Raw genomic sequence first — 7348 nt, 5'->3', positions numbered from 1 at the left:
TTATGCAAATTAATCAACGTAGTCGACTGCAATGAGTTTAAATCGTTTATTACCCTGTAGAATAGATATTCATGTTATACCATATGATATAGAGCATCAGCTGTCAGGCATGTAGTGTTATTGATGGGAGTGCCTGCCTGCCTGCCCTGCCATAAACACAGCCATACAGCAGGTGACACAGTCCCCACCCCTAGAACTAAGATCGTCCCTCAAAGCACCCCCCGCCCCGGTCCTGCAACTCATTCCCAGCACCGCCCAAGGAGCAAACAAACTGCACTGTACCCGCAGGTCACGGTGTACAAGGAGGCAGCAGCAGCGGCGGCCGGGGGCAAGCAGGGGGAACAGCAAGTGACGCACTGTGAGTACCACAGCCTGACTCTGCCACACATACACCGGACACACCGGCACTTATATATAGCACAGCAGGTGCAAAGGTCGCTGTGCAACTACTGTACAGGATTATGCTACAAGGCTGTAGGACAGTACAAGTAGGAGTACAACAGAAACCTAAATTATTCTAGGATAATAATAATTAATAATAATTGTAAATCAGACTTATAACAGTTAAACTGGAGCGAGATGCCACTCATACAGTATGTAATAATACGTTCTGGCATCACTGGCAGGCAATGCACAGATTCCCTGACACACAGCAGAGGTATGACTTCACTATTTCTCTATGTAATTACATGGGATCACCACTTCCTTGTAGTTTGTAATGCATTACATATAAAATAAAGTGCATGGACATTATACCTCCACAGCCTCTATCAGTCCTGTCACTTAGTTTACAGTGTATCCAAATCCACTGCTAGGTAATACAAGGCTATGTTATATATCACTTATGCTGGGCATACACTGCCAGATAAAATGTCTGTCAGACCGACAGACATTTTATCTGGCTGGCTGCCAGCCGCAGATGTCCGCGGCATACACTGTGAGAGAAATCTCACAGTGTATAGCCCGACATCCGCGCTCCGCCCCCGGGGGAGGAGACATTTCCCTGTTCCAAGGAACACAGGAAATGTCTGTCTGTCGGCCGCGCTGGGCATACACTGCCCGATGCGGCCGACAGTTTCCCGGGTAAATATCGCATCGGACGGGCATGCTGGACAATCCAGCATGCCCGACCGAGCAATATTTAACCCTCGGTCGCCCGCATACACGCTGCAATTATGGCGACGATCCGCCGATATCGGGCGGATCGTCCCGATAATTGCAGAGCGTGTATGGCCAGCATTAGGGGTCTATTCAGCAACAGTGACGATGTTGCCCAGATTATTATCGAACAACATTGTCACAATTTTTATTTCAATTATTGAAACTTATGGCTGCTATTCAGCAATATTTTTTGCAGGGACAGCGGATGCGGTAACACGCTGTCCCTGTGATGTTACAGAAGGCATTGTTTTCGGTTTCTGCTTCTGCGCATGCTCAGTCATGTGATTCCAAACAGTCTCCGTCCCTGCTTTGAGGTGACCGCGGAGGGGTAAGTTCAAATACAGCCTGCCCAAATTGATTGACATGTGAACACAGGGCCTGATTCAGAGCCGCTCGTAAGCGGCCGCTTGTTCGTTCTTACCGATGTTCGCTCATCTGCGCATGCGTACGGATTGTAATACGCATGCGCGAACCAGTCAGTGCGGCCGAAAATCATTTGTTCGCTATATAGCGAATGCCTGCTATTTTGAGTGACAGGATGAGGCGTATGTGGGTGGTAACGGGAAGGTGTTTGAAAACGGGGAGTGGAATTCAGAACGCAGGCGTGCTTAAAGGTCAAAACGGGCGTTTTATGGGTGTGCATAATTAATACAGCAGCGTCAGTGACCACGTCACCTGGTTGTTTTATAGTCAGAACTGCTCGCAATATAGTGGTAGGAAAAACCAGCCACAAGAATAGCGAGCAGTTCATACGCTGTTCGATGTACTCGATTAATCTAATAAATAGCGGACATCACGTATGGTGCGAGCGGCCAGGGGGCGTATTTTTCAAAATTTCGACCGCAAGTTTTGCTCGCTCGTTCAGACTTAGAGGCGTGAACAGACCGCAAAGAGCGAACGGTTCATTTGAATAGCCACCCCTTTTTTTTTAAACGAACGACCGCAAATAGCGAGCGCCTCTGAATGAGGTCCACAGTCTTTATATTAGTCTCTATACAAGTATATTTATGTGCTTTTATATTTAAAATGTATATATACACATTTTAAATATAATAGCACATAAAAATAAATGTATACAGGGTAATATAAAGCCTGTATACATATGTCAATCAATTTTGTCAGGTTTGACAGGCACTAGAGTAGTGACTTACCTGCCAGCGGTCACTGCAAAGCAGGGACGGAGACACAATCCTGCAGGGACCTATGGGAAAATTTCCCTCTGTCCCTGCAGTTTTCGGGTAATTTAATGTATTTTCTTCATATAACGCCATTTTAAAATGGCATTATATAAAGTAAAGATTTATCTTGTAATTTAGCATTTTTTGCTTTACTGAATAGCAAAAAGTATTAAAGCACTGTAGAGATCAATGGCTGATACCTACAGTGTGGTACTCTGTGAGATGGGAATTAATGGAGAAGATAATTGTGTTATCTTCTCCATTAACCCATTGCTGAATAGTGGATTTACATGAAAAATGTGGAAATGATAGTTTCTGCATTTGTTTATGTAAAAAATCATTGCTGAATAGACCCCTTAAGCTGGGTACACACTAAACGATGTATTGGGCAATCTTGTGATCTGCAATGGATCGCAGTGGATATCGTATAGTGTGTGTTTGATGAATTGTGTGGTCACATCTTCCCGTCTGATGTGCTGCAAATTAGATGGGAAGATGCAAGTACGATGTGGTAATATTAATACTGGAGCAGATTGTGTACTGTGTACATGGTCAGGATATATCATTGCCTCGTATTGGACCGTCGCGAGATTGCCAGGTCGTTCAAGTGTGTGCACAGCCATACAGGAGTTATTCTCACCCTGTGCCCGATACTGTTATCATCTCATTGTTTCAGTTCCTTATTCAGTTGAATTAGTGATCTATCTTTAGCATATGACATAACTTTATGGTTGTGATTTTAAAGTGGTGACTGAGCACTGATTACATAGCACTCCAGACACTGTCCAGTGTGTGCTATATTTAACAAATTTGTTTTTATTTTATCTCAAAATGGTACTTGTGTACTTTACGGACTGATTGCAGAGAGAACCCAATGAATGTTTTCAATGATACTTGTGTACTTTACGTACACAAGTACCGAAAGTTGTCCCCACCTAAAGAAGAAAGTTGTCCCCTGCGCTCGCCATGCTTTGGGCTCGATGGCTCACTACGCTCGCCCCAAGGTTATATGCCCACTTGGATGGTAGGGAATGACGCTGGACACTGGCTGATGACGTCAGGGTCCTCTCCATGAAGGGGATTTAGACATTACCATGACTGATAATAATGTGTAGGACACTTGGGTTCTCTCTGCAATGAGTCTGTAAAGTACACAAGTACCCTCAAAATGTACTTTTACTATGGACACTATTGTCAGTTTGTATTAAGTCGTGTATACTAGCACAGCAGTGCACACACCTTTCAATGCATTTACACTGACAGAGTATTGGTTTGCCCATTAGAACAAAAATCCTAAAGTGTTTGATCAGAATTGTACCTCTTTAGCAATTTGTAGCTCTGTATTTTCTCTTTCCACTTTATTTTTATATTTCTATAAATACAACAGAAGCCATACAAGATAATGACAAACATGGTAGGTGACAAACAGGTGGTAAGCAAACCTGAAGTATGACAATTAGATGCAAATAGGGTAAATAACTTGCGAGTGTGCCTGGTAGAGAAATGTGTTAGCATGTGTGTGTATATATTATATACAAGCAACAGGAGGAGGGAGGGGAGGTGTGTGTGGTTTATTTTTGTGGTTGGAGGTTATAACTGGGAACCCTGGCTGCATGAAGTTTGTACCTATATAGTCATAACTGTTATGATCTAAGGGGAATATTGAGTTTAAGAGATTACAGGAGCAGGTCTATAAATCCTCTAGAAGAATCACTGCAAGCAGTTGGCCTGTTGTAAAAGTACCATAAGCCACATATTTGTGTTTATTTGTTATTTAGGTTAGCAGATGATTTCTCCAGTGTTGCAAGGTGCCAAATCGTGCTATAGATTTTCTGAAAGGAGGTTGTAGGGGTCTGGGTGCTTCCAGTGGTTGGCACCTCAGATACCTGGCTGCATTGAGGAACTGTAGATTGTTTGTTGGTTACCGCATGTTGAATACACCAAAAGTTTTACGTGATGGGTACTATAGTGAAGTTAGTGAGAGGGTAAGTGATTCCATCCCATAATATTGATATTTCACAGCAGGTTTACTTAATGAGCCTTTCTCCCCGCATCCTCTCCAGAAGCTGTGTCAAAGATCCTCTGCAGACTGGTAGGAGCAGACACCACTGTAAATATATGATGTATAAGTTCTCTTTGTCAAAAGTTGAGAAAAATAATACCCCTTTTCTTTTTGGGTGCTATGAGACTTCTTAAGGTGGTCTGTCCAAATGCACTGATGTTTAGGAATAGCTGCTTGCTAAATGGGATGCGGTCAAAATGCCAACGGCCGGGAAGCCGTCTGACTAAATCCCAGCATCTAAATCCTGACGCGGGACTAAAGACAGGTGTCGAAATCCTGACGCCAGTCTTGAGCCTGAAGCTGGAATCTAGACAGACTACTTCCTAAAGGAAGGTAAACTGGGCACTGTTAGCGCTTAGCCGTGGGGGAGGAGGGTTAGGTTCTCCTGGGGGGACTTATGGTTGCACACCACCCCGGGAGAATAAGGTTTAGGGTGTGGGGAGGGGGGATTAGGGTTAGGCACCACCCCAAAAGGGTTAGGGTGCGGGTAGGGGGGGGGGGGGGGGTCAGGTTTAGGCACCCCCGTGGGGAGGTTAGGGTTAGGCACCAGTGGGGGGAGGTTAGGGTTAGGCACCACTAAGGGAGGGTTAGGGGGGGGGTAGAGGGGAGGCTTAGGGTACCTAACAGTACCAGTCGGGATCTTCAGCGTTCGGGCTTGCGGCATTGGTATGTAGTTAGACGGCTTCCCGGCCATCGGCATTTCATACCCAACCCTGCTAAATTATAGGGGATCGACATTACCCTTTGGGAGGGGGTTGCAGTAGCAGGGAGACTTGATTGAGGTCACAGGTTTGGTGGTATCTGACTTGGAGAGAATTAACATGTCTTATTTGTAGGTATACAAAGGGTCTTGGCGCACTGACCAATATCTAAAACATCCATTTCTGTATGAATGCCCTTGTTGAGCCTGAACTGACCAAGACCAAGAAGAAGTTCAGAGTTGTTCCATAGGGAGGGAAGTAGTTCTAAAGGGGATGCAGTCTGCATCCCGGCGTGCGGGATGCCGACGGTCTAAATACCGGCACCGAAATCCTGACAGGTCGGGATACCAGCACAGGTATCCCAAAGGTAAGTTAGGGTTAAGCACTAGGGGGAGGTCTATTGTTAGTCACTGGGGAGGAACGGTTAGGATTAGGGTGCGGAGAGGTTAGGATTAGGTTTAGGCACCGTAGAGGGGGTGTTAGGTTTAAGGTGCAGGGAGGGGGGGGGGGGTTAGGTATAGGCACTGGGGGGTAGGTTAGGGTTTGGCACTGGAGAGGGAGAGTTAGAGTAGGGGTTAGGGGGAGCGTGGCCGGAGACGGACCACACGTGATTAAAATGGCTGCCTCGGCACTGAAGGGATTAACCCTCATGCCACATACTGCGAATGTATATGAAATGTGTTTGAACATGTCATTCAATGTGCTATGCGCAGTTGTGGAAATTTACTTCTTAAAATATGTTTAGCCTATGCACTTATAAGGAATGTATAAGTTGTTTTGTTTTAGAAGGCTGTAACATTTAAGTCAAATGGTTATGAGACATTCTCACCTCCTAGTGACATGTTAATTATCCTGACGTAGTGACCAAACCTTTGTTTACAGCACTTTCATTGAAATGCAATGCAGAGGTCTCTGGTGTGTGTCTGTGTACAATACCACTGCACGTTTGTGGAAAGCAAGTTGTTTGTGTTTAGGAAGCTTCTATTGTGTGTAAGAACTTAGAAGGTGTTAAGACTGGGAAAGCCAAAACTGGTATAGTCATAGACATGTGAAAAGACGAATGCAATAGAAATTTGCATTATATTTACCTTTTCAGAAACAGTATATGCTAACTCAGTTTGTGCTTAGGAAACCAAATGTTTTTAGGTGGTATCAAGGAAATTGATTTAATTTCTGTGAAATGTAAGACGTATTTATTTTCTATTTTGTGAGACAGCATGATTGGTTGAGGGGAACACAGGGCGGATTTACCCCCCTGTGATATTGTGTGTACGAATGATTTAAAAAGAGGGCCTGTGAGCCCTGTATATGTACAACCCTGTAAATTCTTTGAGGAGAAGAACTGCTGACTTGATAAGATTCCTGTCTGCTAAATGTAGCCCTTTATTCAGAAGGTTGAGTCTTTTCTAAGACTTTGAGCAATAAACATCTTGCCTGACTTCAATTGCCTCAATCCTGCGACCAACAGAATTGCGCCAAACACTATTCCGTTCTCCGGCTGTTCTAGGTAAGAGCTCCCTGTCTCCAAGTTCAAGCCCTCTGCCAAGCTACCGTGCAGACCTGGTCCATTGCGAGGAATCGGGAGGAATCAGCCGACACCAATCAGGCGGTGTGGCCGCAGCTAGTCAAACGCATACGCAGCAGAGGGGGTTCCAGGTGCCGAGGTAGGAGCCTGATGTACCTAAGAAGCGGTTCCAAACGCTGATGGTAGAGTTTGGTGGTGGCAGCATCATTACGCCCACGGCGCAGTGGGCAGAGTCAGTGACAGGCGGTCACTGACGGTAAGCGGGAATCCCTGATACCCCAAGGTCAAGTGGGGATCGCAAACCTCAACCTGTGATCGAGAGTCTGGGCTGGAAGCCATCCGGTCACAGGGAGACTTACCATTATTTGCTATGGGTGTTGAGATTCTGGCTGTTGGGATGCCTCTGTCGGTATTCTGAACAGCGGCATCCCGACAGCCGGGATTTTATACTGATTCCGTTCTAAAGTGGTCTGAAGTTTGGCACGGAAAATTGATGACAGGATGTGAGAGTGCTAGAACAGGTCTCCCCTTGTCTTGGACCCCAACAATGAAACCCAGAGAGAGGACTTTACAGACTGTAGTCACTAGGTCTATACATCTCGGGGCATGGTTGGGAGCAAACCAGGCTATGGCTTGGCTTAGATGGGAGGCTAAGTAGTAGCGTGGATTATCCAGGAAACTCCTTCCCCCTTTGGAAGAAGTGCACTTAAGGTTAGATACA

General features: G+C 45.3%; 1 protein-coding gene across 2 annotated transcripts in view; it reads left to right on the top strand.

Moving 5' to 3' along the window:
* Positions 1-278: 278 nt before the first annotated feature.
* The window catches only part of WIPF3 (WAS/WASL interacting protein family member 3), an 89334-nt gene continuing 82264 nt past the window's right edge, over positions 279-7348 (top strand). The window contains exon 1 of one of the 2 annotated variants that reach the window (XM_088445410.1): positions 279-358. The gene's annotated coding sequence lies outside the window, so the exon portion shown is untranslated. The remainder of the gene's footprint in view (positions 359-7348) is intronic. The other variant, XM_088445411.1, reaches the window with a different exon arrangement.

The sequence above is a fragment of the Taudactylus pleione genome, unplaced genomic scaffold (assembly GCF_031769625.1).
Source record: "Taudactylus pleione unplaced genomic scaffold, aTauple2 ptg000380l, whole genome shotgun sequence".
NCBI lineage: Eukaryota > Metazoa > Chordata > Amphibia > Anura > Myobatrachidae > Taudactylus > Taudactylus pleione.
Note: the sequence above shows the minus strand (reverse complement) of the source record. Positions and strands in the feature narration are given on the sequence as shown.